The sequence below is a fragment of the Limulus polyphemus genome, unplaced genomic scaffold (genome assembly GCF_000517525.1).
Source record: "Limulus polyphemus unplaced genomic scaffold, Limulus_polyphemus-2.1.2 Scaffold1851, whole genome shotgun sequence".
In the NCBI taxonomy this organism is placed as follows: domain Eukaryota; kingdom Metazoa; phylum Arthropoda; class Merostomata; order Xiphosura; family Limulidae; genus Limulus; species Limulus polyphemus.
The window spans coordinates 18,523-27,625 of NW_013667461.1; the positions used below are offsets into that span (position 1 = coordinate 18,523).

General features: G+C 31.9%; 1 long non-coding RNA gene across 1 annotated transcript in view; it reads left to right on the forward strand.

Annotated features, from left to right (window-relative positions):
* The window catches only part of LOC111087185, an 11,886-nt gene extending 3,230 nt beyond the window's left edge, over nt 1–8,656 (forward strand). Inside the window, exon 2 of the long non-coding RNA XR_002611903.1 lies at nt 288–8,656. This is a non-coding gene — a long non-coding RNA (uncharacterized LOC111087185). The remainder of the gene's footprint in view (nt 1–287) is intronic.
* Nucleotides 8,657–9,103: the final 447 nt, after the last annotated feature.

Here is a 9,103-nt window from a genome sequence, read left to right on the forward strand (position 1 = left end):
GCTTCATATATTTAAACAATAATAGCAAAATTATAATGATGCATATTAATACATGTATATTATAATAACAATAAGGATTCTTAATGAATAAATAACAATACTTAAATCCCAATAGAAATCTGATGATAAATATTGTGTAATAAATTTTAACAAATTTCAAAAAATTAACAGCATTACATAAAATTTAGTAAATTTGATTATTGAATACTGTATAAGACCAATATAAAATAATCAAATGAACATGGTTTGAATTATGAATTTAATTTTTATTTCCACACTCCTTGCAGGTTTGTAAAATGATTAGCAAGTGTAGTTTTAAAACAAGTTGGTTTTCAAATCAAAACTACCAGGAATAGCTAGAAAGGGATTCACACCCTAGAAAAGCAAGATGTAAACCATGCCAAAGTTCATTTGACATCAGCAACATGGGAGAAGCAGCATTGCACAGCCATATGACAATCAATAAACATGCAGAAAACATGAAGGCATAATCAAATAATACTACTATCTATACCTTTTTCAAACCTCCTGAACAGAAAGTGCTCATGTTAAAAAAACCAACTACCAATGGAACTGCCACTTATTCAACTTTCAGCATCCCGTCATTTGTTTCTTCTTCTGATGTTTTAAGATCAGCAGTTTTATGGACTTTGAGAACTTGACTGTCATGGTTCATTTTATTCAAAGGATCATAGAAGGTTTCAAGAGTATGTTTCCCAACAATGAAATTGCCCAAAAGTCTTCATGCGGGGAAGACAAAACATCATAATAAACAAACAAACAAAAAATTGTTGAAAGTTGCTTAATCGAAAGCTTGCTGAATTTCAATACTTCCCAAGGTCACTTTAAGCTAAATAACTTCTAGACTACTCGTGAACTTAAGGGAATTCAAAATTCCGGTGTCACCTGGGCATTGTTGATTAGTTTTTCTGCCAGAGGACAACCTGAGACTGAAGAGGATACAAAAATGTGTCAAAACTTGTTTGTCCTATGTTAAGACTTCTGACAGTTTATTCTGTTTACCATGTTTTTTTTTATGTCTGTTCAATAACTGCTACACACAATATTGTGTTATTTTATGACATAACATCATACTTAGCTATACATGGATTAGCTCCATATTTCATTTTCATACTGAAGCAGAAAATCACAGAAGTCTGAGTGTGACATTCATGCTTGCATTTAGGATGAAAAACTGTTAATTCAAGATACATCAAATCAGAATTCTTAGGACATACTACTGCAAGTAATCTATTTGACAAGCCATTCCTTGTTGTCACAGACCTCATTCAAAGAATTTATTGCAGATATCCATGGATGGCCCCAATGTTAATTTGAAATTACATGATATGTAATCAACTGAAGCTAATAAACATAATCCAAAGAGACACCTTTTGGAAGTGTAAAGCAGATGACTGGAAATTGGAAAAATTCTGGCAAAGATTCTCCAGCAAGAGCTATTGACTTCAAAAGTGAGACTGGATGCTCAGACTTCCACCAAAGTTTTGTAAGCACTGGTGATTGGAGTGGAGAACATCAGTTTATGGAAAAGTGCTTGTACCTGCTGCCTCATCTTAAAATATATGTGAGTGTACAGAAAACTTAATAAACTTAATCCAAAGAGACACATTTCGCAAGTTGAATCTTATGGTTTACACACAATCCACAATGTTTGTAGAGTAAGTGTAAAGCAGGTGACTGGAAATTTGATGTCCCTGCAATTGTCTGATTCAAGAGTTTGTATGTTTCAAAAAGAGCAGGACAGACTGGATACCATATATTTACATCTCCTTTCAGACAAGAAACAATTTCAGATGCTCTCCTCTCTTTGTCTTGTTGACAGATCAGTGTTGAAAGGGGCTTTTCTGTAAATAAAGAAGCTATTACAGAAAAACAGCAGAGCATGTTCCTTAATACTAGGAGAGTCATAATTGACCACAGTAGACATGTCAGAGGTGTTCTGAATGTAAACATAACTACAGAAATGCTTACCTTTGTTGGAAATGCAAGTCCAGAAAGCAGAAGCTACAGCAAAGTGACAAGAGAAAGGTTGAAGAAGTTGAATTCACACTGGAAGATCTCAAACATAAGAAGATTAGTCTTAAGTTTGAAATTAAGCAGCTCCTTTCATCAGCTGATGAAAACTTTGAGAAAGCTGAAAATGAAAAAAACTTTAGCCCCCTCATAGTAGTTAATTCCATGAAGAAAGTTGTAAGAGAGAAGGAAGAATCCTTTAGTCTTTCATGATGAAAATTGAAGAGAAACTATCAAACGAGAAATGCTGAAACACTTTGACTTTTTTATTTTTAAATAATTCAATTGCATTTGAACATTGCTAGATTACTGCCTTTTTCACCATATAAAAACATTATTTACCAATATTTGTGTAATATCTACAGTTGAAAATGTATATGTCCAGGTGCAGTTTCTTGCATAATGCACAAGAAATGGGCCTTGAATTTATAAAATTGGTCATTAAAAAGTTGTTAAATTTCAATTCTGCATAGGTGCAGGAACACTAATAAACTAATTTGTGACTGTTACTGGACTGGACTGGACATTGAATTACTTTTTACCAGAATAGAACTACAATATCAGAGTGATTTAGTAAAATTTTACGTACAGAGGTTGTTTGTTGAGAAAAGTTAAGATGTTACTTTGGGGTGAGTTCCAAAATTAAAGAGCAAAAAAAAAAGCATTCTAGACAAGGAAATTGATAAAATAGAAAATCCCAAAGTTTTTATTGCTTTTGCAAGGGATAAGGATGAGGAATATTGTTTTTACCATTGTTTTCAATGGAAGAATGTCTAGTGTGTAAGGAATAAAATCTTGAGTATTTATAGCTGTATCAGACTTGGGCCTTTAACTGTTGATAAAGATGGAGAAAGAAAGAATCCCAAGGATTTTTGTAGTAGAGGATTGTTTAAATATACTGAAAGACTATGTGTTAATTTTGTCATCTGCTAATTGATAAAACAAAGTTGGTTTTATAGAATAAAAGATTCATAAGAAAGCTTTACAAGAATCCATGAAGACATAAAAATCAGTAATTAAAATCTAGAACAAAGGTAGGCATTTTTTATTGTTTCTTGAAAAATATATACTACAATAAAATGTTTTCAAATCTCTTAGTACACACAAGATCACATATAAAAGCAAGCTATTGTATTTGCTGACATTACATAATCAGTAGAAAGATCGTCTGAAGCTTCAAAGTATTTCATGCAGTAGTTTTTTTTTTGCAGTTCATGAAAGAAACTATACAGTAGGTGTATTGATTTGATACATTGATTGTGAAGGATTTAACTAAAACACTCAGACTTCTGTAACAGTAATAACTTTTATACTGGTGGTAATAGGAAAATTTGCTTTATGAATCTCATTTTGTTATACAAAATGAAGGAGTGTATTTACTCTTCTGACTGATTTAAATTAATACTCACCTTTGGTTACAACAACAATATAACTATTTCAATTTTATTGGTTTATAAAACAGTTGGTTTGTTCTTATTAAAGTAATATTATAAAATGTGACACTAAACAATATAGCTACAACTTATTTTTCTTTTTTGAAATTTTTGTTCATTAATTTCTTGGTTAAAGAGAACACCAGTGCCTTGCTATTAACATCACTGTTTATATCATTCTGATGTATTTTTATAAACTAATTACCCTTAACATGCCAATAGGTAGTTCAGGCAATCTGATCATACATAGTTGAACTGGGATAACGTTTTTAAGATATTGACTAATGACTTATGAATGTGAAAAAAATGTACTATTTGAACAAAATGATATGTCCATATATGTGAATATCATTTAGAGTAAATATTTTTAATCATTTAGGGTTTACAAAGTGAAACTTGACAACTTGAAAATTCAGAATTTTACTTTAAAGAAAAATGGTAATTTATTTATTTATTTATTTATTTTTCAATAATGCAAGCTAATTTATTAAATACAAATTGCTGTGAAATGTGTATAATGAAAAGTTCTAGCTTTATATCTAATATATGAATATATTTCATAATAGTTTATTGAGTTTTCTTATCTGTTTACCTTTAACTTTGAACTTCAGGTGTTTTAGAGATTGTAAGTCTGAAAGTTTAATCCACTGTTGTAAACATTGTGTTTTTATCTTAGTGTATATAGATTGAGAAATAAATTCAATCTCCTAAGCTGTTGAATCTCATGAGATAGTACTGGGATCACAGGCAAAGACATTGATAACAGTGAGGGTAACCAACCTTTGATTTGTTTGTTTATAGTTAAGCACAAAGCTGCACAATGGTTTATCTGTGCTCTGCCCACACGGGTATCGAAACCCGGTTTCTAGTGTTGTATGTCCACAGACATGCTACTGTGAATCAGCATATTTTAATCATTATAAGTTTTTATATTATGACAATTCATAGTCAGTCTTACTTAGACCAGTATATTAAATTATCTACATTATTTATTCAGTTAATTGTTAATTCTACTCTGATCAGAAGTTACAGGTAATAAAAAATTAGACACACAGCTGTGTCCTACTTGTAGTAAAGGAAACTTTTCATTATCTGATTTTGTATAACTACTGTATAGTACAATGGTTTCAAACTTTAACTGTTGTGGTATTTTCTGGCTCACAGATTTACCTTAGAGTAGTTAGTTAGGGCCCTTTATCTGGAGGTTTGAGTGGGTCACAGAGTGTATTTCTCCTTGATCTCTGACTGGGTTCATAACACAGAAAGAGATAGCTAGTATATACAAATGTACAATTGAAACAAAAATCTTTATTAAACTCTTAAAAACAAAATGACACAAAAAGACAAGAATGTCTAGTAGATATGTAGAACTGGCAAGAGATATGGGAAAAACCTTTAATAGTTTCTCTTAATTGTTCAGTGTGCTCTCCCTTGTAAGCTAAAATTAAGTGGAAAGTTTAAAAGGAAGTTAAATTCAAATAAAAATGCTTAAACTACTTGCTTAAGCAAACCCAAACTCTCTTGGAAGCTATGGTTTACTACAATGTTAAAGTCACTAAAATTAGAAGCTTTTAATAATTCCCAAGAAGTTTGTAAGTCACAAGAAATACTAAAAGTCTAAATATAAATCAAAACTTCTAAAAGTCTGTTTTCTCTGAGCAAACCTGGCCTGATATACAAAAACACCAATATTACATAAAACCAGGCTTGCACATGGCTCCACTTTGCAAGCAACTTGCACATTTGTCCACAGTGTCTGAACATTTTTAGGTTTGCTAATATGAAAAACAGTTGTTTATCTCATAACATTAAGTTATATTTTTTATAAGAAAACACAGATAACTGGCAATTCATGTGCCCTGTGCATTGGAGAAAGAGATAGTTGAATAACTTTCTTGAGTGCCTCTCTGTATCCAAACTAAGAACTCTGAAAATGAAATAATTTCAAAAATTTACATATTAACTAAAGGAGGGGTTAATGCATGGTACAGTCCTGTACTACACTATACAATATTTTACCAATGTTAATGGATTTTTTAACATGTTTTCCTTGCTTATGAAAGTTTAGAATACTTGTTTCAAGGTAAATCACAGCTGGGAGGCAGCTATAGTACACACATTTTTTTATTAATATAGGAATCTTAATAAATACATTGATACTAATAAGAATAACATTTGTGGTAATTACTTGTAGTGAATCTTTCAGAGAAGAGAATTTTGAGAATAGTATTTCTCTCAGTTGACTGCTATGTATTAATTATTGAGGCCCATCTTTTTACATTTTCCTGCTTTGTACAGTATTAGTACAGTACCAGGAAATTTTAGGCTCAAAATATAAGCCTACATGCTGTTTACTAATGTAAAGTAGAAAATTCTGCTGTGCATCTGTTTAAAATAAAAAGGCAAAATGTACATGTATGGTACAAATTAAAATCAAAATATTTCAAGATGTTGTAACCAGTTGTTTAAAATTTTCTTTTCCACACACACTGCATTATAGAAAAAACACAAAAATGAAATGTGTTTTTTCCAGACTTTTCAAGATTGTTCCCAATACAGCTAACATGTATACTTATCTAAAGCATCTAGACCAAAAATTCATTTTATGTTTCCTTCTTATTTTATTTTACAAAATTTCCTGCAATTTTTTTAATATCAAATTGCATTTTTTTACATAACATATCTTGGATTTTTATTTTATTTTTTGAACAGTTATTAACAAAGCAAATTGTAGCTATGATCACAACTGCTAGCTTGTCATCTTCTTCTTATCTTTGCAAAAATTGTTCTAAATGTATAGCAGTTGTATAAACAGCAAGTATTTCATGTAGTGATTTGTGAGAGAGGATGCATTTTTATGATAATTAGTTTTTAGTTAAATACTATAACTGTTTTACAAACTAGGACACAGAAAAACTTAACAGCATTTTGTATTTCCAGGAACCATAGAAAATTGGTAGATTTTATAGTTGATTTTACTTATTGTTTATTTTATTTAAGAAAAGCCCTACAAACCAAATACCATTGGATTCAGTGTGAAAAACCTTATCAAGTGCACTCCCATGAAAGCAACCTAAATGTATTATTATTTACAGCATAACACATACAAAGTAGCCTCCTATGGTAAAAAAAAGGGCTTAGCCACTGAAATAATAATTGTACTAGCTCTAGCATAACACATACAATTTAGTAGCCCCTATGGTAATTATATAAAAGTTTGTGAGTGAAAGTAAAGAAGTATGTAATAATCTATCAACTACATCTGCTATATTCAGTGTCAGTAAGGTCTTTTCCCCAATAACTAAGGAATCAAGCCTGTGACACAATAGTTAGATGCACCATGTGGTGTAAATCTTGTGAACTGTGCTGTAAGTGAAAAGGTTCATGAAGGAAACAACATGGACAACAAAACCAGTAACCAGTATTGTGTTAAAACAAATTGAGAGAGCTGCTATCATTGTGCTTGCTCTGCTACCAGATAACCAACAGTGGGAATAAATACATCCTCATATTGATGGTTTCATCGTTGGTCAGACGAACATGTTGTTCATAACCAGGAAGCAGAAATTTTAGCAAGAAAGCTAGTTAATGGATTTGTTTCAAGATTGTGAGTGCTGATGGAACTCTCAGATCAGGAACAGAACTTTAATTCAGCTTTCCAGAGATGTGTCAAATCCTTAGGATAAAAAAATATGTAGGACAACAGCTTTTCATCCACCTTCTGATAGAATAGTAGAAAGATACAATTATACACTTTTAAATCATTTAGGCATTTATGTGGATGAGCATCAGAAAATGTAGGATAATGACCTTCTGTTCCTACTCGTGAATTATCGAACAGCAATATATGAAGCTACAAGCAACACACCAGCATCACTAAGGTTTGGGAGAGAACTCATAATACAATTACACTTTCTGTACTCACATCCAGAGGACCATAACTAATTAGTCTTACACACAGCATACAGAATGACTAAGGAACAGCATTGATACCATATATGACTTGACCCGAGAAATTCTTAAATCAGCTAGTGATAAGATGAAAATTTGCTATAACTTAAATGTTGATAATACTAAATTTTATCATGTTGATGACATGGTATGGCTGTACAATCCCTGCAGCAAGAGAGGACAGTCTCAAAAATTTATGTAGTTGCTGGGACGGGTCCTATGCTGTAGTCAAAATAATCAATAATGTGGTTTATAAAATCCAGAATGACAGTAATCCAAGCCACAAATCATCCATTGTGGCCATCTTTAGAAGTACATCAGAGAGAGAACAGCTAAATGGTTAACTTTGGAGAAGGCTCCCAGTGGTAAGTCAGCCTGTTGAAGAGTCTGCAGTTGCTATTGAATCAACTGTCAGAGTATCATCAAAGATAGAGCAACCGGGAGATTCCATGGATGAACTAGCTGAACAGTCATCCTTCAGTGACAACACGTCTAATGTTGATAAAGGGGATGAGGCTGTCCTATTTTCATACCAAAAGCCACAGAAAATATATCTACCCAAAACATTTTGTGACCGGACTGTTTAGGGACTGTAAATAGATAGAAAAATATTTTGTTTTGTTAGTCAATTTTTTATTGTAATTTGTTTCACATATTTAATTAATGGTTGTAATATCAAGGAATGTTAATGATGGTAATTTTCTTCATTGTTATTATGGAAGTTTAAATTTAGTGATGTAAATATGTTGTGTAATAGGATTGTTTAATTGACTTCACAGTCCAGTTTGGGGAGAGTGTTGTGGGTTTATGTACCCAATATTTTAATTTAGATGTTAGTAATGTTGTTTTGGTTAGAAAATGTTCTTCTTTTGATTTGATGTGATGAGCTTGTATATAAAATTCTCTTTAATTCTTGATTTTGAACTATGACTAGAGGGAAGGTAGCCAGTCAGCAGCATTAATGTTAAGGGATTGACTGTCATTTGAATGGTATAATTCACCCACAGCTTAAAATGTGAGGAATATATTCTAGTGGTATTGTACGAATTTGGACCTGGCTCACTAGAGCTCTCCTACAGGCCAACTCTCACCAAACCCAGTTAAGCAAATTTATTTTGAATCTGTATTTCAACATGCTAAGTAGTAGAGATACACAAGTAAGTGTTTAGTTTTATTTGTGAATTAGGCCTAGTGAATGTAACTTGTATTGGAAATAATAAAAAACTTTTGTTATCAAAGAGTGGACCGGACTTTGCATTATTTTAACTGAATAATCAAAAAGAGCCTATCCAAAGAGATATATATATATATATACCATTACAGTGACACTTATTTTGTTTGTTATTTGCTCAGCCTTACAGATCTTAATTTGGTTTACTCAACCAGCTGAATTACCTCATGCATGTAGGCAGGGGCCAGATGTGATCACCCCCTCTCAATTGAACCCATATATAAGAGCCTAAAATATCATCAAAATGCAATGTTTTCAGTGAAAATTACAAAATTTATCGAAGGGAGCATATATTCTGATACATTATCTCATCTCACATAAATAGTTATTCTTGTAGGGTGCTGCCCTCTATATGAAAAATTTTATTCGCATGCCACAAGCCTTGAGTTCCCACGATCAACATGGTTCAACTGCATCTCCCATCTAAATCATCATGTGACAACCCTCCAATAGG